A 22,011-nucleotide genomic window follows, 5' to 3' on the forward strand; every position below is an offset into this window, starting at 1 on the left:
GGTGTGGGTCTGGGTCCCTCCCACTCATGCTCATATAACATCCCTAGGGCAAGGACAACAATTGCCTAAATGGAAAAAGGAAACGTTTCCTGTGTCTTTAACTACTTTTAGTGCAGTTTGGCACCTTCAAAGAAAGCAGCGTGCTTAGCTACAGTTATCCAGCACTCAGCAGGTCTTCAGAAACCTGTGATTTCAGTGGACAAATCCATCAGAAACTGCACTGTAGGGGCATAACTCAGCACTACCAGGGAGCTAGGAAATACTTGTTGACGTCTCCGATACCCATGAGCCTAAATGGCATAGGAAAGTGGTTTTAAACAGACCACCCCACTTGGCTTGGTTTTCACTCTCACTTCATTTTTTAACTTTAACTTTATTTTAGACTACCTCTAATTCATTCGTTACAATCTATGTGCACAGGTACTGATGAATCATCTTCACTTCCGTACTTCTTCGTCCTTCCACTGAAGGCTCCAGTTAACAGATCAGAGAAAAAGAGAGACAGACGAGGCCAACAGTGTGAACGCCTTAGGAGCCACTTGCTCTTTCTCTTTACCTCACAGCATCTGCAAAACTGTTAAACCACAGTCCTGCCTAGTTTACTGGCAGGGAGGATTGGCCTAACCCAGCAAAGCAAAGCTTTTTTTTGCAGCTGCTTAAAGTATGTATGTAGCCATTGGGTTTTGGGGTTTTTTTCCCTCTTTTTTTCATTTTTCCAGCTGGATATCTAGATCTTGTTTCCAGTATTATCATATCAGAAAACAAAGCTGTAGTAATCATAGAATCACAGAATCATAGAATCATAGAATCATAGAATGCTCTGGGTTGGAACGGAAAGATCATCTGGTTCCAACCCCCCTGCCATGGGCAGGGACACCTTCCTCTAGACCAGGTTGCTCAAAGCCCCATCCAACCTGGCCTTGAACACTTCCAGGGATGGGGCATCCACAACTTCTCTGGGGAATCTGTTCCAGTGTCTCTCCACCCTTACAATAAAGAATTTCTTCCCAATATCTAACCTAAATCTACCCTCTTTCAGTTTAAAACTGTTACCCCTCATCCTATCACTACACTCACTGATGAAGAGTCCCTCCCCATCTTTCCTGTAGGCCCCCTTTAAGTACTGGAATGTTGTGTGCATAGGAAAATGGCTCTGTTAACATTGACAGATGCTTTAAATCCTTATATGAGCTTTTTTCTGCTTCGATATCTCATGGCAGTTGCATATCCACAATTAGCCTTAGTGCAGGTTTGATTTCCACTAGTAACACACTCCATGGAAAGGTAGACTTAGAAATGCCTTTGGGTTCAAAAGCCTGAAATGCCTTAAAAGTAGTACTTACACACATCAGCGCCAAGAAGGAGCGTCAATATATTTTAAGTATATCTCAGTAGTGCTTTCAGGGCAGCAGAGGATGACTGGTTATTACTGGTTCTTTCAGTGTGTCTCCTATGGTCCAAACTGGTGGCCAAAACTCCACTGTGCTCAGTGTTGTCTAAAACCAGCTTAAAGGTTGGTCCTGCTCCAAAACGCTGAGAAGAGAAGCAGTTTTGTTTCCAAACTCTGTAGCATTATTGAACCGAGTGGTCTTTCCGTGGAGAACAGGACCCCCTGTCATGCAGCATTGATCCCAAAGTCAGAGGCCTGGGCTCCCTGCAAAGCCTGTAGAGAGAAAAGCTCCTTCAGAGCTTCCTTCACTGACTCATCCTCTGCCCATTAGCTTCCTTAAATGTAGGCAGTGAGATACATACCTGTGACCATACCCCCTTCAGGGGAACGAACTTCTCTTATCATGCTTATTTATGAGGATATTTCCTATCAGGTTTAAGGACCTGTAGCTGATGCTGTAGGACAAAAAATAATAAAAACCGGATACAGACTAGGGAACACCTGAAATGTCAGTATTATCTCCGGATGCCAGAGGCAAAGCACTTACTGGGATTAGTCTCATATTATTTTGCCATTAGAGATTCTAATTAAAATGCAAGCCCTGACTGAGCTGGGCAATGCTAACATACAGTCTTCATCAGAGAAAAACTATGATTTTAGGTCCTATTATGTTAAGGAGGGTTGTGCTGTGTTTGAGTAGGTCTTGCTAAAGTCAAAAGGATGAAAAAAGGGAGAAAAACTGGATATGAGTGCTGGAGAGCCTTGTTCACCTGCTCCGCTGCCCCCAAATGAAGCAAGAAGCTGTATGAAATATTTTCTCTTCTCTTTCCCTTTCTTGGAAGAGTCAAGCAGCTCTCGGTGGCAAGAGATTTCATCATCCCACAAAAGCAGGGGTCTTTCGCTGGCCCTGGGAATGATGTAGTACCTTGATGCAGAACGTGTGAATGAGGCCACATGGTAAATGTCACGGGAGCTGCAGGTCTGCTCGGCAGTGGGTGCGAAAAGCAAGAGTGAAGACAGTCGTGCTGAAAGGAGATCCTATGAATGAGGTGTGACTGAAGCGCCGGGTGGCCCTGTGGCAGCTTCCTGCTATTTAAGGGGCAACCGGGGAGATGCATGTGGCTTTTAGCAGCATCAGTGGCATTCTACTTCTTTCACAGGCTCAAGAGGGAATGAGAAAACTCTGCTTTATTTCATCTCCTGAATTTTAATGGCAAACAATTTCTTCAGGCCTTTGCTCCAAAAGCTGGTTTTGCTGACCCTGTATAGCCATCATATGGCTCTGCTGGCCAATTTATTGGTCCACTGGTAAATAAAGAGCCGGCATGTCCATGAAGCTGCTAGGCTTATTTGAAGCTATTCTTAGTGCAAATCCCATCAAAGTCTGAATCTTCTTTATTTCCCCATTTTTATCAGTGGAAATTACATGTTTGAAAGAATCACAAGTTTTGCTTAAGTAAGTGCTGTACTCTTGCAGTATAGTCCTCAGTCACTCAAGGAAAGTTTCTTCAAACATGACCTCTCCTTTCTCTTGCCAGGACTGTCTGATGTCAAAAGAATCAGAGTCAGCATCCTCCTCGAGTAAGTCTACCTATTTCTTTGCACCATGTCTTCTCTAGGGAGAACTTCATACACCCTTGTGACAGTTTCAACTCTGAATTTGAATGAGAAATTTCAGTGAGAAATTTCAGTGAGAAATTTCTGACTTGAAGTTTCTTTGGAAAACACTTACTCATTTAAACAGATGTTTTGTGGGGAGAAAAAAAAACAACCAACCAAAAAAACCCCCCAAAACCCCACAAAAAAAGGCAAATGAGCTGGTTTGTTTGAATTTCCTATTTCAAAATTTAAAAGAAAACCTTTCGGAGAAATTATTTTGATCTTTTGTTTTCAAAAGACATGTTAAAATGAAAGCACTTTTCATTTGAGTTGTTTAACCCCAGTGATTCCTAAAAACCTAAACCATTTCTGAAAATGAATCCAGATCCTTGAAAGGAGCCAAGTGCTTCTCTGCCTTTTATGAGGAGACAGATACATCAGGCTTCTACCTAGCAGGGTTTCAGGGATGTCTGCCTATGGCAGGAGCACATATGTCACCCATTGAATATGGGTTTGAGCCCAGGTTTCTCATACCCCAGAATAATGGCCTAATCACCAATCCACATGTTTCCTGACCCACAGGGGAGCACTGTGCCTGTGATGGAGATGTCTATGGGTGGTGGACATGCCTCCTTCTGGGTCTCTGCAGTATGAGGAGGAGGTTTCCAGCACAGGCTGAAGCCTCTGCCCCACTCCAGAGCCCTCTACACAAGACAGGACTGGATATGCCCATGGGTTGTGTCTGATAGAATCTGGTCCTGGGGCAGAAGAGAGATGCCAGGATGACAAAAAATAAGATGTCTCTCATCCAAAGGGGAAGATGGATCAGGGGGCAAAGAAATGAAGCTTATGTGTGGTGTATGAGGCTTGGCAAGACCCGTTCTGGGTAAGAACACCCCAAGCTGATACAAAGCAGTTCAGTATTTTCCGGAGCCAGGAATCCCACTATTGTTTTCAGTGAGCAACCCTTGGTTGAGCTGCAAACTAGTCCTCTTCTGCTCTCCTATGACATGGGGACGTGTCTGAAGCTTCTGTTTGTGATCATTTTTTCATTTTGCTTTTCAGATTTAAGAAATGCAAGAACAAAAGCAGAAACACTCCAATAAATACCTCATCCACCTTAAAAGAAAAACAACAAAAAACCCCCCCACACCACCAAAACACTAAATCAGACTTATAAGAATAAATACAGTAGCTCTACAGATGTGGCTGAGAAATGGTCAGGCTGCAGTTAGCTACAGAAAGCACTGATGGTGAGAGAGTCTGACAAGGTGGAGTCTGGGGGTGGAAGCTGTGGTAGAAGAGAAGGTCATTTTGTCAAGGCAGGGGAGCTATGACTATTTACACCAGCTGAGGATCTCACTACAGACAGACATGATGGTGATGCTAAAGGTCACAGAGGACACTCACAAGGCCTGCTGGATGGAAACACTTTTCTTTCCACTACTTACCAAAGTAGAAAGTGAAAAAGAGAAACCAAGCCTTTTTTTTCTTGATTCTGTAAGTCTGCTGCACACTCCAGCTTCCTCAAGCCCTGTGCTCTGACAATCCCCTCGTGAGCTGTGATCTCTCATTTTGCGCATGTTAAACATATGAAGATTGTGGCATGAGCAGCAGTTTGAAATGGATGCTGAGAGGCACTGCACGTGATGGTTTACCTCTCAGATGGAGGATGTAGCATTTGGAAAGTCAGGTTGAGCTGGAGCTGGGAGCACTGTGCCTTCTCCTTTGCAGCTCTGAGCTCATGCTGAGTGATGGGGAGGAAATATCTTAGCTGTGAAGATTGGCAGGGTTTGTTAGGTCTCATTCAAGTGCACTAATGCCAGGCAACTTTCCCCTGCATGAGGCTGATTTCATCTGTGCATTCTCAAATATGCCATCCAGGCAAGCTCTTTCACTCACGTAAGAGAAAGGTTCCAGTCAAAACCCTGGCTGTGAGCACAGCTGGGACGCACAGGTTTGGGTTTACAAGGAGAGAGGAAAGAAGGGGGCTTTAGGTCCTCATTAGCCTCCACCTCCTTTCTTTTACGGCCAAAGCTCTTGTGCTCCCAGCCTAGCTGTGTGGCTTTTCTCCTCAGCAGTGCTATGGGAGAAAGAGATGGTGAGCAGATTGAGCATGGGGACAAGCCCAATGCATGATGTGATAATGCTAGGAAGAGAGGGGCTCAGCCCTCTCCACTGAGAGTGGGGCTTCCTCTTTCCCTGTGTATCCAAAACACCAAGGCCTGACATTTTCTTCCCCTCCTCCCTGCCCACAATAGTGCTTTCCTTGCCTCCTGGCTAGGATATTGGCTTGTTTTTCTGTAGCCTCCCAAGCAGCTTGTTTCCCCATCAAATGCAAGTACTACCACTGTCATGTTCCTGTCTCAAGATTTCAACTTGTCTCTTGGCTCAACATCTCTGTTGCCAGAAGCAGCCAATACTATACTGCCAATATACGGGGTCCAGTATTAAAAGAAACTTTCAGCAGGCCTATTTTTCTCTACCCTTTCTGACCTGCTGAGGGTGATATCCCGTCCTCTCTTGTCATCTCCTAAAATGCACATGAACAATTGTAAGTCAATACCTAAAGCTTCATGCAAGTTTCTCAAAATATTTAGCCGCCTAACTCTTCCTTCGATGCTCTTTGACTTGACTGAGCTACTGGCTGCTTTGTATCACAGCATTGCTTTGCATTGCAGCTGTGCTGCACTGCACCTTATTATGTCTGAGAATTTGGACTTCTTTTACTGTAATTCCTTAGAAAGATGCCTTTTTGCATCCGGACTTAATGTGGGGGGCAGGATAAAGACAGGACCTCTTCCTCTACTGAAGATAACAGGCTATGGGCAATACCTGTTAACTGAACAAGGAGTTAGCTCTATCCTGCCCTGCCCCATACACAGCTATTCCCATTGAAGGAGTATTTTGTGTAGACATCTTGCTGGCATGGGAGAATCGGGCCGGGACCACAGCAGCTGCAGCCCAAAGCTTTGTCACTGTTCAATCTCCTGAATAATATACTGAATATTCCTCATGAGACTTTTCAGGCTGCCCCCAGGGTACCTGACTACTGCAGGTGACTCAAAGCGCAAAGCAGGGGACAGCCGGGCAAGGGAAGATGCTTGTGTTTGGCTTTCTTCCTCCTTATTCATATGTGTGAGCAACACTTCCAAGACAGGCTGATTTGGGCACTGTTCATCTCTGTGCTTTGCCAGAGCAGCGCCAAAAGGGAATTTCCTCTATTCTTTAGTTGCACCCTCTCATGTTTTACTTCACACCAAAAAATGTCCATACCCTGTCTCCTGTGTGCACAAGAAGTTTCGGCCTGTTACTTACAAGTGTGGGGGAGAAAAAAAAAAAAGAAAAAAAGAGAAAAAAATAAAGCTATAAAATGTACCTAGTTTCTCTGGCTAGCACTGTCACTGAAAAATGTGCTGCTGCTTTTTTTTTTCTTTTTCATGTTACAGAGTGATTTCTGTGTTATGATGGAGTCAGTTCACAGTATTAAGCTCCAGAATTGTGGTTAATTAGTAGCCAGTTTAGGAAATTATGTTATCATTACCTCATCCTTTCTTAGCTTAGCAGGTTTCCTCCTCTTCCCTCTCCCCCCCTTCCCCATCCCCTCCAACCTTCCCTGCCCAGGGATATTATTTTTCTTAATGACATCTATGTCGCACATGCAAACTTAAATCTCCTAAACACACCTCAGCATCTCAGGTCTCCAGTAGTTTGAAAACCCACATGAATTAACTTTTTTGGCATGGAGCTGACCAAAGAAAACCAAACCCAAACAAAAAATTCATTGTTCTTCTCTTTCCTCTCACCATGCTGGTTTTATGCTGGCTCTTGCCCATGCAGCTCCATACCAGGCATCAAGTCTGATGCTGGGCTGACCTCCACCTGCCCCGCACTTGTTGATGATGAGCACGTTCACTTCCACCCTCTGCCATCCTCCCCCATGTGGAAAGCAAAGGGGAAAACAAACAGCAGAAACGAGCAAACAACAAGGTCCCCTCAACACGCAGTGGCAACATCCAGAATTAAAAAGAAAAACCATGGAGGGGGAGATAAAAACCACAACTTAAAAGGGGATTTTCTAGTGGCATACTTTGAAACCAGACACTTGCTCTTAATGGCAGAGGAGAAGGGGGAGTGGGAGTTCAGAGATGCAGACCTTGTGTTTACTGGTCTTCTGTTCAACTCTGTACTTAGCCAGGCCTTGTCTGGATCTACAGAGTGTCTCAGGATGAAAACCTGGGGTAGATGCATGGGAGAAGCACTCATCTACCAAGTTTTGACCCAGAATAATTTTAAATTGGTCTTTTGTTACTTTCATTCCATCTATCTATCAGTGATAGGGTCATTTTAGTTGTTTGTCCTCCTTAATGTGTTGGAGGTCTGTGTTGTCACATATGGTGAGACCCACCCACCTCGGAGAAGGGTGGCTGGTGTGGAAACCTCTGAAGCACAAAGCTCTGAGCTGCTGAAGCTTGAGCTGAAACTCTGAATCACCTTGTCAATGTGGCCACATGCACATTCTCTGTAATTGAGCATGAAGAAACATTTGCATTACCCACCCACCACTTGGTTGCTCTTGCTATGCAAAATACAAATATTTCACCAATGTTGTTTTCATTCTCCTTTTCTACCTTGGTTGTTTTTTTTTCAGTTCCCTCTATCTTGGTCTCTCATGCCACACAATGAGCATGCTTGGGCAGATTATCTCCATTGACTCCTCTAAGAGGGACTAGATCTGGATTGTGAGCTTCAAGATAGCACCTCACACATTGCCTTTACTGATTTCTTCTCCTACCCTATGACAATTCCCCCTTCTCTGCAGTGTTTGCACCTCTCAGGCATTTGCAGACTGGGTGGGGCTGGCTCACGAGTTAGTCATTTCTTCACCAAGATGCTCATGGCTTTTGTGGCTTTTGCCAGCCCTAAAAACTCATACTGCTCTTCTCTTTACCCCTCCTACTCAACATGGATGTGAGGGGCCTGGAAATGCATGTGATAATCCGCACACACTGTCCCTGCAGCTTGCAGGAGAAGGACTTTTATTCCCCAATGATGATCACAATATTGAAACAGGACAAAACCACCCAGGCTTTTGCCATATCACATTTCAAGGCAGAACTATCTGTTGCCTCTCAGGCAGTCTTTAGGCTAGGGAAATAGGTTGTGTCTGAAAATAAATAAATGCGTTACTGAATTTTAAACAGGACTTTGCACTGAGGATAAATCGAGCTTCAAATCATATGAGCTGTCTGTAGCCAGGACCAGCAGCAGGGTGTATGGGAAAGGCTAAAACATGAATTTCTTCCATAGACTCAGCACTAATTCCCATTGAAAATTGCATGAGTTGAAACACGTTCAAATTTTTCTGGAAGTGTTGTGTGTCTCATCGAACATCTTCTCTCTCCAGGTTTGTCCTCACTGAACAGTGTATTTCAAAGGCTTTTATCAGCTATTGTGTTTGTTTCTGTTTTCACAGGAAGAATCTCCTTTCTGCCTCTGCTGCCCAGGTAGTGCGTCTCCCAGGACAGCTTTCTGCTGTAGCTCTGTCCCCACTTGTGGGTCAGGGTTATGATGGTCCCAGAAAGAGGGCCTGTGGGACTGCATGGGGGGAAGTGGGAAGGACAATGTTTCCAGGAGATTCACACCACTCTGCTTGTCCAGAACCAGGCATCAGAAGCATCCATCCAGCTCCTATACTTATCGATCAGTTTATTTTTTTTGGGATGTCAGGTTTATGGGGTCCCTTGCTGGCTGAAGGGCTCAGGGCTTCATCCTTGTGGTTCTTATGGTGGTTTTCAGTATTTCTCATCCATCATGTAATCACCATCAAGGTGGGATGGTGAGAGTCAAAGGCAGCACTTAAGCTCTGCAGAGTAAGTGACCTTAACCAAAGAGAGGACCTGCTTCTTTCCCTGTTTGCTGAGAGGCAAGAAACCATGAGAGTCTTGGCCAGGCCTGAGGCACAGCAAGGTGCCTGCTGGGACTCGGGCTGGGAGCCAGCTCCAAAGCCTGGTCGGAGCTGGAGGCAGAGTCCAGGCATGTGGTCATCTCTTCTGCTAACACACCCAGCTCTGCTGCGTCCAACATGCCCCGGGGACATGGCTGAAAGCTATTGTGAATCCCTGGTATAGACACTCTGTAACTTGTCTAAGGTTCATTTTAAAAGCCTTAATTTGGTGGGGTAGGTTGCCCAATAAAATTCAGAAGATGTTTACTCTTGTCTTGATCTGTCCATAAAGAAAAAAGATTTTTGCTGGTCATTCAGTGAAGCTAAACAGGCTCATCTTTTCCACTGTAGGGAAACCTCTGTGCCTGCTTGTCCTCCTGTCTGTCTGCATCCTCTCTCCTACCTCTTGCAGCGGCGTAGAAACCTTCAAATGCTTCAAACTCTGGCATCCTGATGCAAAGCAGAGATATTTATTTTTTCAGTATTCAACACAGGAATGTCTTGTGGGGGTGGCTATTTTTTAAGACTTAGATTCAAGGGATGCTGCACTGTGGTCTCAGCTTATTTCTCACACAGCTGGATGCATTTCAGGGGTGGTGTGCACCAGTGCTTTGAACAACACTTGACTCCTCAGATAGCCACACTGAAGCCAAAGGGCATCTTCGCTGAATGAGGTGTTATTTCCAGGGGGACAGACACATCTACACCCTGGCTCAGCCTCTTTTGTTTTGAATCCCTTACAAATACTCAGCTGCTGGAATGAGCTTATCATCTGAGAATCTCCTCTTTTTTATTTTTTTTCCTCTTCAGTGTAAGTTGTTTTTAATCTTTGTGGCTGTGTGGAAACTGGAAAAAAAATAACCCTAGCCACAGAAGGCAAATTAAAAGGTCTTTGAATTTTATATTTTGCCTTAGGCCTTCTAGGTAGGCTTGCAATTTTTAACGCCTGACAGCTACACCTTGCAGACAAACAGCTTAAAGCACTGATGCCCAGACCGCTGAGTGAGTCTAAGGCCCAGGGTTTGCAACGTACAGCTCTTTTCTACCCATACTCTGAGGGCTGATTTTAAATAAGTTTAGTTAAATCAGAGAAAAGTCTCCCCTGTTGGAGACATTCATAATCTGAAGTAAGTGGCTGGACTGACTCCCTCTCATTCATTTAATTGAAATTCTTGATAAGAGTTAGGCTGACACGGTGCAAACACCATCCCTTAGGTTGCTTCTCACTGTTTTCCTCGTGTCACCATTGGTCAAATATAAATGTGACATAACTTACATGCCCTCATCAGCTAATACTACTGCAAGAGTGTTTAAAAAAAAAAAAAGAAAAAGAAAAAGAAAGAAGGTGACATTAAACCAGCTAAAAAAATCTCGAGGCCTGTCAATCAAGAAAGATATTTACTGAAGCTTCTATTGACCCATATATGCTCTTATCTAGAAACCTTTATCTTCTAAGACAATGTTGACTAACAGCTTTTCCTTTACTCTTGTTTCTATCTTAAAAGAATAACAAATAAGCTTAATTCTTCCCAAAATCTTTAGCAAATGCCTTTTAAGCCTAACACAATGGTAGTTATTTTAAGAAGGACGGCTAAGCACTGCAACACTTTTCTATTTTTCTGTCTTCGTTTTTCATATTGGAGCACTTAATCACAGTTAATCTTTGCGCACAAGGAAGACACATTAACTTTGTTTGCACAGGACTGATATAAAAGCTTTCAACTCCTCTGTTCCTGTATTCATCTCCCTGGTAAGCCTTACCATTTTAAATAACAGATAAAGGAAACGCTGAAGATTCAACGATACAGTCTATCCTTGCTCAAGTAACTGCAGGGACTAGACTCTGTAAGCAAACTTGCAGCCTAACAGATGAGCCAGCTGAAGCTGAGCATCTGCAAATCCCACTGGAAGGTTTGAGCTGAGGAGAAGGGCATAGTTTATAAGGGTGCATCAAAAACAACGACCTGAGAAGATGCCAATGCTTAGGACAGGTGAAAGGAGACCACCTCCCTGTACAACTGGGGGCGTTCAGATGTCTCTGCTCTCTGCAGACAAAAGCAAGCTTCATTGCCAGCATTGCAGCCACCTCCTCATATTTGTCTGAGTGTCCCCTCTCTGTGTTTTGCTTCAAAGGCTACAGCAATGGATTGCTAGAGAGTCTTGTTTTGATAGGGTTATATTCTCCAAGACTGTGAAATTGAGGGCTAAATCTCAGCTCCACTGAAGTCAGTGAGCCTGAAATGAATAGAATTTCTTTTGGACTGACTCCGAATTTCACTGTGGAGAGTAATGGTAATTTAAATGCCTTTTATGGCCTCTTTACTCTGTCAGAGCAATAAAAGGGGGCTTAGTCCTTGGTTACACCCAAAAGTTGCCCTGCTTAATTATCTTGGAATAGTTAAAGCAATAAAATCCTTTGCCTGCTCCCTGCCTCCCTCACACCTACCAGAGCAGATCTGCTGGTATAGATGTACCAGTGTAGGACATGAAGGGAATTAGACTACAGTGGCTTGGGGGTGTTGGCTGGAAGGAGACAGCTGTATTTTAATTCATTAAGTGAGACCTTGTTCCTGTTTTTTTTTTCTGTCTGATTGTATAGGTATGAACTTAAACTACTGAACTCAGGAGAAATTCTGGCCTCTTGGGGCTGGATGCGTGCCATGGTCACATCATGATCCCAGATCAGGGGGAGACTCAGATGTGCATGGAAACCCATGTGCATTTAATTGCACAGGAAAGGAGCCTGCACATGGGGACCAGAAGGAGCGATAGTCCCTAATGTTGGCACCTGGGAATCAGGGCTCTGAAGCATGTCATGGTGCACATCCTTGGCTTTCTCTAGGAAAATCAGCAGGAAAAAAGAAACAGGAGCTGGAGAGAAGAGATCGCACGGCAACTTCGGTAGATGTTAAAGCACAACTAGAGATCCTCTTTTGCTGACTCTTGCCAATTCTGCATCCTGTTTTGTGTTTGCTAGGATCCAGCAAAACACAAGGAGTAGGTGTTGCTCCAAACTTTCTCTGTCTCTGTCCAGACATTTCTGGGAGCTATTCAGAGACCAAACTGAAAAACATTGTGCATACTTTGGCCAGGAACCATTTTAGTTCACTATGAAGTGCTGTAGTATAAATAAATATATATGGGCAAACAAATGCATAAAGAATATTTGTTTGGTGGTCAGAAGAAGCAAAGCTGTCCTTGCCCTTTCATCCCAAGATGAGAGGACATTAGATCAGACTGATAAGCATGTAGATTGTTGGGTGTTTTTTTTTGTTTTGTTTTGTTGTTTTTTTTTGTTTCTGTTATGTTTCGGTTGTACTATTTCATCTTAACTGTAGTTAGGTAGAAAAAGGCTGTGTAACCAATATATGAACCAGTCATCCAGCAGACTCAGAGGCCTGAGAGTGAAAAGGTTACACTCAAAGGACACATCTATGACAATAAATAGACCATGGCCCTGAGGGTGAATGGCACAAAATGACTCAACCATAGAGACTCTTTCTGTCCCCTGTTGTCAGTTTTGCCTCCTCTGCACTGTTCACTTTCCACACATACGTGCTGAGTGTCCTTTGAGGTGCTCTAGGGCATGTTGTTTTGCCTCCTGATGCTGCTGAGAAGACCATAGGTCTTCCATAGATCCCAAATCATATCTGACAATCTAGTGCAAATGTTATGGATACTCTAGGGTTTCACCCCAGGTACCAGGTGTTGGTATGTGGCCAACTGAATGAAACTCCTAGAAAATACAGTCACTACTATCAAGAAAGCTCCTTGGTGAGCCAAATAAAAGTGTATGTTTTAAGGTGAGCTGAGTAAATTTTTAGAGGCCACTGACAACATTACTAGACTCCCACCAACGACAGTGGGACTTCACAGGTCAACGTGCAAACACCTAAATTTGAATACCTTAATCTGTGAACTAAATCTCATTCCAAATTCCTACTTGAATATCTAATGCCACTTGAAATGCATGTGCTCATTCGTGGACCCAACCCTGGGTATCTAAGGCTCTATATCTTAGCTGCTTTGCAACAATTAAAGAGTAAATATCAGAAAAAAATCCTTAGAAATAGGCTTCTGAAGCAGCTTCATGTGCAGTACAGATAGGGCAGAGGAACTCCTTTTTGCTATATTCCCCTTTACAGAGTGCCCTGTTCTGCTCCTCTAGGACAGCAACTTTCTCTCCTGGGGAAGCAGGTAAGTGTAAAGAGATTTTTATTGCAGATATGCTCATTTCTAGCTCCCTGTCCTGATGATTGCGGTGTGTGTGTCAATTGGTTCTCATTGGCTTTGTTAAAAAAAAAACAGGCTCCTTGGGTTTCTTCAAGATTCCCAAAGGAAATTTTAGTTCATTGGCTCTGGTATCATCCTACAGTGTCTGAATACTGGTGCTACTGGTTGGGTCTTGGAAGGGATTCAAAGGCAGCACTGTACAAGAAAACTTCACAGGTCTTGGCATGTTAGATAGTGGTGGGTAGTAGGGTTGCTTAATAAAGCAGTTCAGTTCAAAGTGAAGGTAGAGGGAGTGTAGGCTCATAGATCATAGCACACATGCTAGCCCAGAAATGCCAGGGTATTTCAGTTGTCATTAAAACATGCAGGTACATGAATTATTGGTAGAACTAACCATCCTGTGATGCCTGAGCACGGAGCCAATAGAGGCAAAACACTTCCAATTTTTAGCAAGTTTGAATGCTTTGGCAAATTGTTTAGCTTGGAAGTTACTGAAAGTCATATTCATTTAATTAGCCTTCCAGTGTACTGGCAACAGGTCTAGGAGTTTATCTGCACTCAGATCCCCTCCACGATAGGAGTTTTTCAGGTCCCACACATTGAATTTTGGAAGCAACTTCAGGAATTATGAACATGAGGGATGGATGGTACTTGTCTAAGTCATGCAAGATGTGGGTGGGCTCTTTCTCACCTAGCTTGCACAGCCAATTTTTGCCAGTATCCCTCATACCCCACCTGCCAGCCCAGGGCTGGGTTTTCAATAGGGCACGATAAGGTTTTTGACACAAAATCTGGATGCCTCAGATTCAGAATATCATTAAAGGAGTCTCAGTTTTCAGGGGATGAGATGTTCAGCAAAGGACAGACAAAGGCTCTGGGTGCCATATTCAGACCACCTTCTGTATGTGGCTATATACCTCAGGACAAAAAACGAATGAGTTATTTGTATTACCCTGATTTCCACACCCTGAACCATCAGTACTGTGAAGTGCCGACAGTACCCAAATTAGGCACCCCAGTAGAAAGTTTGGAGATTATTAGGACTATATTCAAGTCCTGTGGCACTTGAAAATGGGGACCATGATGAAAAGACCTATTTGTTTTTCAGAGAGAAGCAGGGAGGACTTGACCTTTCTGCTGACGTTATAATCTCCTTTCTCTACTTTGGGATGTTTGTGAGACAGAGAACCTTTCTAACATTTTGCACATGGTAAGAAACTCCCTCCAATGAAGAATAATTAATCTTTCATCATAGCTCATTTACATCTATCTCACTACCAGCCCAGGAATGCTGGTCTAAACAGAGACAATCTCAGAAAAACAGTCAGGTAGACAGGGGGAGTAGCAATGTGGACTTCATTTTAGACATCAAAGCAGTTGTTAACTGAGCAGTTCTATTTATAATGTTGGTAGATTTTCAATGCACTTTCACAGAATCAGATAGACAATTAAAGAGTGGAGGTTTTATGTCAATGAGTAAGTAAACATTTCATTTCTAAAATGATTTGTCTTAAATGAGTTGCTTAAGGTTCTGTTTATAGTCTTGGAGTGCTGCAGTACTGTCACACCTTGGTTGGTAACATCTACCCTCAGGGGCTCGAGGGAATAACGTCTGGCCATGAGGTTTTTTCTCCAATAACTTGTTAGCACCCTTTGCTTCCCAAAGCAATGCAGTGTATTTTCTGAGGTCTGCATTACAAAAAGCAACTTTAAGTTCCACATCTTTAGGCCCTCTTGGCCACAGGACAAAATCCTGAATGACAAGATTAAATCTTTTCTTTTTAATTTTTATTTAATGCTTACAGGACTTTTTCTTCAGTCAACATCAAGGCTTGGGTTTGTGGAGTAACTCAGGGCTGGGGAAGTAAGGAGACTGGGCTTTCACAGTCCAGGTATTGCCAAAGTGGGAAGATGAAGGAGGTAGGACATGATGGGGGGAGAGAGAAGCTGCTTATGGTAAGGCAGCTGGGTGTAGTTCTGGAGAACAGGGTTTTGCCACAGGTTTCCTATGTTGCACCTTTCCCACCTGGGGAAATGTAACTAGCCCCATCTGGGACTAATTAGTCACCTGGTGAAGGAAAACAGGAACTATAAACTGATTTAAGAGTCCTGCCCTCTCTTACTGCAATATTCTTTCAGTGATGACTTCAGACTCACTATGGGGAAAGGGGAGAACTGCTTACAAGAAACACTTTTGCCTTTGTTTATCCTTGGTGGCTTCAAGGAATGGATCAGACTAGCCTGGGGCAGGATCCAGGCTGCCCTTTTCCTCCCTGATGTTCATTTCTGCCAATGCAAGTATCCTGCACCTCTCATGTCACTCAGTCCCCTGAATGTCATAGGAGACATTTCCAGAGCACCAACTTTTATGACTCCTGCAGAAAAGCTGCTTTTTTTAAAGAGTCCGTGTCCATTTCTCGGAGTGGTGAAGATGAGTTTAATGGCATGGCTCCCTAAACGCTCTGGACCAGAAAGCAAATAAAAGAGAATACAGAATTGCTCCTTGTTAAAATCTCATGTTGTTCTTAAGGTAATCTCAGAGTCCGAGGAGATGGATTCCCTCTTTTTCAGTGTTTGATATCACCACCATCATCTCAAAGTCTTTCTGTTTGAAATTGTAACACAGTATTGAGATGGACGTTGGTTATTTTAAGGACAGGAAGGAACTCAGGTCAGATGTATTGAGCCTTGTATGTTGAACACAGGAGTCACAATATAGCTGAGAAGAATGGGTACTGAGGGGAAGAGCAGCATGTTATGGCTAACAGTGGCAAACAATAGATACCTTGGAAAACAGCTGAGAATAATCATGTAGTGATACTTCCTCAAACACTCTCCCAGGTGTCAGCAATTTGCATCTGAACCAGAGGGGCTGCCTTTGTGTTCAGTAGCCCTTGGGGTTTTTTTCTTCTATGAATTTCTCTAGCTGCTCATTGGACCCAGGTAAGCTATCGGCAAAGGTCTGTCACTCTCGTCTCTGGAGACCAACACTGCAGCTTCTGTCCTGCTGTGTATTTTCACCTGCCAGGTGCTTCTGGTAGGGCTGGTCTGGTATGCATGAAGCAACAGTCTTGGATATGAGGAATCACAGCAGTGGGAGTGGCTTTACTGCAGGGTTTTACTGCAGCTGGGGTATATCACCTAGCAGTGCCCTACACTCAGAAGAGGTTTGCTTGAAGGTATTTTCCCAATGACACCTTGGATATGGGAGATCTGGCCCACGGGATGTTGCACTGGGAACCAACAGCACAGTACCAGTTACAGAATTTCACATGGACTTTATTTACCGCTCCTGTTTAGGTGGACAATATGAAGCTTGATAGAGGCATGACTCTTGGATGAAGCATCTGCAGTAGGTGACAATGGACTGTTGTCCCCTCTCTTTCTCCTCCTGCTGCTAACCCCAGCTGTGCCCATACAGCTTCTAGGGCTGGTGTAATGTAAGCCAGATAGCAGTTTGGACTCTGCTTGAAAAAAGCAGTCTGTCTCATGACTCTTCTCCTTCCAAAAGCAGCACCAAAGCAGGAATGAGGAGTGAGGGACCTGGATGCAGATGAGGGTGGGTGCTGCCACTATGAAAACATGTGTGGAATCAGAAAGTTGTTTACTTAATGTCTTTATGAATTTGGAATACACTCCCAAGACACTCCCTCCACGCAACCCCGCACCTCCCTCACCTCCTCATCTTTGTGTATGCCTAACAGGAGGTTGGCATTGAACCCAGCGATGCACAGACCTACACAGGGTGATAGTACCAAAGAATCATTTTCACCCCTCCGAGGCCTTTCTTATATGTACACCTCGCCACACCACAGCCAAGGCAGCTGAGAAACTCTGCCCAGATCTGGAAGCATTCCCACGCCTTCTCCCACCTACCCACTGCCCCATGCACCCCTCATGCCCTGACTGGCCAAGTGTCTTGCTGAGAAAGGCAGGGGAGCAAGCTGAGGTGCCACGGATAAGGCTCTGCACTGATCCTCCCTCTTGCAAACCCCAATGAAAGGCAAGGATGCTTCCTAAAACAGCCTCCGAGAAGAATGGGTTAACCCAGGAGGTAGTGAAAGCCACATGAGAACTACACAGGTGCAGCAACAGTTTTTATTTGGTAAATATCACCTCCACAGCCCAAGAGGAGGCTCATGAAAGAAGATGCCTCTTCTGCAACTAGGAAGAGTGTGGTTAGGAGCACTTGCCGAGCTAATAAAGGCTGTTGAAGCTTCAGCTTCCGTTGGTGGTTAACCCCGTGACATCGTTCTGCTCCTCTGAAAACAGCACCTGACTGATACACAGCTTAATTGTGTGTGATAGAAACACGTTTTTATTACATTACCTCGCCACCGAGTGCACAACCGAAAGGCGCTGCTTAATTGAGCAGGGGGTAATTCATACATAGCAAGACAGAGTTGTGCGCTGCTGCTCGGGTTGGCACGGGTAATCAGGGCTGCCCCTACCCAGTGAGCAACTGCTGGAGCGGGTGCAGGGCAGAGAGCCGTGATGCGATAGGAAAATGATCACCCTTGCGGTTAAAAACCAAAGCTCGACGACCTATTTCCTAGCAAAAATATTCATGTTTTTCTTTGGTGCTTTTCTCTGTCTCTCAAGGAGGGGTGTTTGGATCTAATGGCCAAGATGTGCAGCTGTTGATCTGTCTGAGATGAAGGCTGGACCTTGGCTTTGTGGCAGAGACACCTCCATCTGCAACACCCATATTTTCCCCTGGCCAAGGCTCTACAGGGAAATGCAAGATTCAGAGCAGGATGGAGCCCTGAGCACCAAGCTGATTTCTGCATTAGGATCTTTTTTACATCACCAGCCCAGAGCTCTTTTGCATCCACAGGACTGATTTTTGAGCAGCCAGAAATACACTAGCAAAAAGGTCCCCATACCTTGTATCCCTGCTCTAAAGCTGCTTCACAAGCTCAAGGGCTAATTTTTTTTTCCTGCTTTCCTCAAGGGGTAAATAATGTCAAAATTGGAGGAGGATGTTACATGGACCTGGGCTCACCCTGCCACTTAGTAATGTCCAAAATCACCATCACATCCTCTCCTCAGCTGGGAACGGCTGTTGTCTCTCATCCACCGTGTAACCAAAAGTAACTACGTAAGGGGTTTGCCAGGTTCACTGTCCATAAATATATCTCTATTTTCTCCATTCCTAAGCACTATTAAACTGTATTTCAAATACCGAGGAAGATGAAGGAAGAGTCTGCAACGATACTGTCAAGTTCCCACATAAAATCTGTATTCCAAGAGTTTCTCCCTCTGTAAATGCAGGCCTCCGTGAAGGTATTTTATTTAGGGTAAAATATGTATTTTTTTTTCCTTCGGAATTCTCTTTGTCTGCAAAGCATCACACACACCCCCATGGTTCTGTAGGCACACTACGATTTTAATATTGCTTTGGTTCATGTTTCACTCACTCCACATCAGCAGAGCAGTGTGTACAGAGTTGCAGCCCACTTCCAGGCTGGTAAGCAGCTCCCTGGAAGTCCTCCTTCATCTGGGCCAGCTCTGCTCTGCAGAGGTCCAACACAAAATAATGGGGTTTAAGACTGCCCTCACAGAAACCCAGCAGAAATTTTCTCCTTACTTCACTGAGGCAGGATTTGGCCAAGGCTGTCATATGCTGCAGAGGATCAAGGCTGATCCTACTTGACTTTCATTCCTCACACCTTCACCACAGTGCCTCCATCCATCGGCTGTGACAAACATCCTTTCCCCACCCCTTCTTCCTCTCTCCCCTATCCTCCTCTCCCAGCCACCTCCTTTGCACAGCTGGGCTCGTCACAATGCTGATTTCTTCAGGCAGTAATTTATGAATGGTACAGGCAGCGCTTTGGAAATTTACCCCTTCATGCCAACTTCCTGCTATGTGGAACACCTGCATTTAACAGCAGAGAAAGAAAACAACCACCACAGTAAACCTTAGGTAAAACTGGTTTCAATTAGGAGCCTTAATTGCAAGGAAACTGAAGGGAAACAAAATGGGATCTTTACTTATATGAGCTCTCCTCCTTCTCTCCCCCCACCACCCTATTCTTTCCCTCCAGCTTGGATGAAGCATCACATCTCTTCAATTCCCACCCAGGCACTCAGCATCCCCACAAGTGGGCCTAGTCTCCAAATCTGTGCCATCTTTCTCATTTGCCCTCCTCACAGGATGAGGCAAAATCTCAGCAGCAAACTCTTATGGCTGCAATGGACCTTCAGACCATTTGGGACTACTCTATATCCCGAAGGCTGGTGTTTTTCAACCAGTTACCCTCCCACTGAGTCCTGTAACTTGTTTTTAGCTAAATGAAAGACACAGAGACCTCAACTTTTCTACTTTCTTTCCCTCACCAGTATTCCCCTGGGTTTGAGATGTCAGCCATCATACAGCCAGTGTAGCTGAATTCCTGACTGAATGGAGCTCAACAGGAGGCTGTGAACTTCCGCACGTATTTTTCCCTCCCCCTGTTGCAAATATTCTCCTTGCAAGAAGACTGAAAGGTGTAATTTCCCCATTTTAACCCAGATCCGCTCAAGGTGCAGTTATTTTCATATTTCAATCAACACAGTTTCGTGTCTCTTGGCAGAAGGAGCACGTTGCCATATGCAATATTGTGTCTGCAGGTGTTACGGCCACTGCCACACTAAGGAGGTGAGAGGAGATGGTTTGGACCTGTTACACCTACATTTCATCATAAAAATATTAATGGATCATTCCAGAAAGTCTCTGCAATCTTTTCAATTGCTTTTACTAGATGTCGTTTTGGACATTCTTGGCACCAGCACGGCCCATTTGTGCCTCGTTTCTGCCTCTGAAGAACTGGAGGTGGGTTATGTACGGCACTTGCTCTCAGCTACAAGGGTTTGCAGGCTCCAGTTTCCCCCGTCATTAAACTCAAGACTCAAAAGCAGTGTTGCTGCCCTGAGCTCGCAGCACAGGACATTGGACTTCCCACTCTACCAGCAGGAGATCCTGATGATGACGGCCATGGTGGCAGGGGGGCCTACAGTTCTTCCTCCTTGTTTTCTGCATAAATGGGGTAAATGACTACTAGACCCAAGTGGCAATGGGATCTCCCACACATGGAAATGGTTGAGGTTCAAACCATATGCAAAGATGTACATACAGTAGCCTGATGTAAAAAAACAACCCTATGTGATTACACTTACAGGTGTTATTGTAAGCTTGTATGGTTTGCTCAGAAGTCACGTTGCCTGTACTCTCCTTTTCGCAGTAACTGCTTCATGTTGTGGTTTGTCCTTAGTGGCCTGTTATGTCCTGGTTGCTGCTGTTTATCAGCACAACCTGGTGAGACCAAAAGTGAAGATGGATATTTATCCCTATGAACATTTCCCTAGAAGAAACCAGGCTGTCATCACTGGAGTGAAACTGTGCTCCTCCTTAGCTGATGTCAGTGCAGGGCCTTGAAAACAGGTAGAAGAGCTCAAGTCCCATCCAGCAGAGATGAGTTTCAGCAAAATTTAAGCACGTAAGGAAGGACTGTTGGCTTCCAGTAGCATTGAGGAGAGACCAAGTAGCATCCCAGGATTCATGCAGACATTGAGGGGACTGAAGGACTCCACCTGTCTCTGCCCACTGACTGCGGTACTGGGGATGGCCCTTTTGTAGTTCAGGTGCTGCAGGTGGGCACTTAGGGCTAAGGGATGGAGCTGGGTTCCCTCTCCAGCAAACACACAAGCCATTGGGTGGATTGCAAATCCCAGCTGTGTTTCTTCATGCCTACACCACCATCAGCTAGATAAAAGTGCTTTTTCCCTCCTGTACCAGCGAACTTTATTTTCCAGGAGGCAAAATGAGACTTGTGCGAGGTAACCAGGACGAGAGTGCCACCTTTCTTACAGCAAAACCATCTGTCAAAACCCTCCTGCTCATGACACAGCTGCGAAGGCAATGCAGACAGAGCTCGATGGAGCACTCACCCAGGCAGAAAGGTTTATCTGCCATTCTCCTGAAGTGCTGGGCGTGTGTGGTAAAACCGAAATCTTTCTCAGCGCAGCCAAAGGACGTAGCTGTGGTTGCTCTGCAGCGAAAGAAGGGATCGGTGCATGTTTGATCTGGGGGAGGTCCCGGTTTGCCTTGCACCATAGCTGACAGGCGTGAGAGCTGCAGCTCCCATCCCTGCTGTGGCCGGGACGTGCCGAATGCTGGCGCGCAGCAAACGGCAGCCGAAAGGCACATACCTTCCTGGCTGCAACGTGCCCTGATGATGGGGAACTGCATCTCAGTTCCTGGCATGGTTAAAGCCGTTACCCCTGTTTGCTATGTCATGGCTCCCACTCCAGACCTGTCCTTCCCCTCTCGTAGTTAATTTCCTTATTTGCTTTAGCAAAGGTGGGACATGTCACGCTGGGTTTCGAGCAGAGCCGCACCGGGGAGCTGGAAGCCAGTCTGGCAAAAGACTTGTTTGTGTGATTTGTTATGATAGAGATGAAGCAGTTTGTCTGTGGGCACAGAAAAGGAAACAAAATAGTATTTTCTCTCATCCCTGTTGCAGATATTTGTGGCAGCTTTGTCCTGCCTTTTGTCCTTGCCATGAGCCTCAGTTTCTCCACCTGGGAAATAAGGAGAGATGCTTGCATTTTGGGCCAAGCTACAGGTGGCCGCTCACTGTTGTGGCTTTGGCTAAGATTAGAATGTGCATGCCATGGAAATGGAGGAGAAATGCAGATTGTTCTTATCACTGAGTGAGTGGGCCTTAGCACTCATGTTTTTCATGCATCAAAACCAACCCTGTACTTTCAGTGTGCACACCTTTCCTGCGAGGTTAAATGGATGGGACTGAAAAGGAATTTTTGGGTCACCAAATTCAGTCCCTTGTTGTGTCTGCCA

The sequence above is a fragment of the Nipponia nippon genome, unplaced genomic scaffold (genome assembly GCF_047370975.1).
Source record: "Nipponia nippon isolate SJK-2023a ecotype South Korea unplaced genomic scaffold, ASM4737097v1 scaffold_3, whole genome shotgun sequence".
NCBI classification, from domain to species: domain Eukaryota; kingdom Metazoa; phylum Chordata; class Aves; order Pelecaniformes; family Threskiornithidae; genus Nipponia; species Nipponia nippon.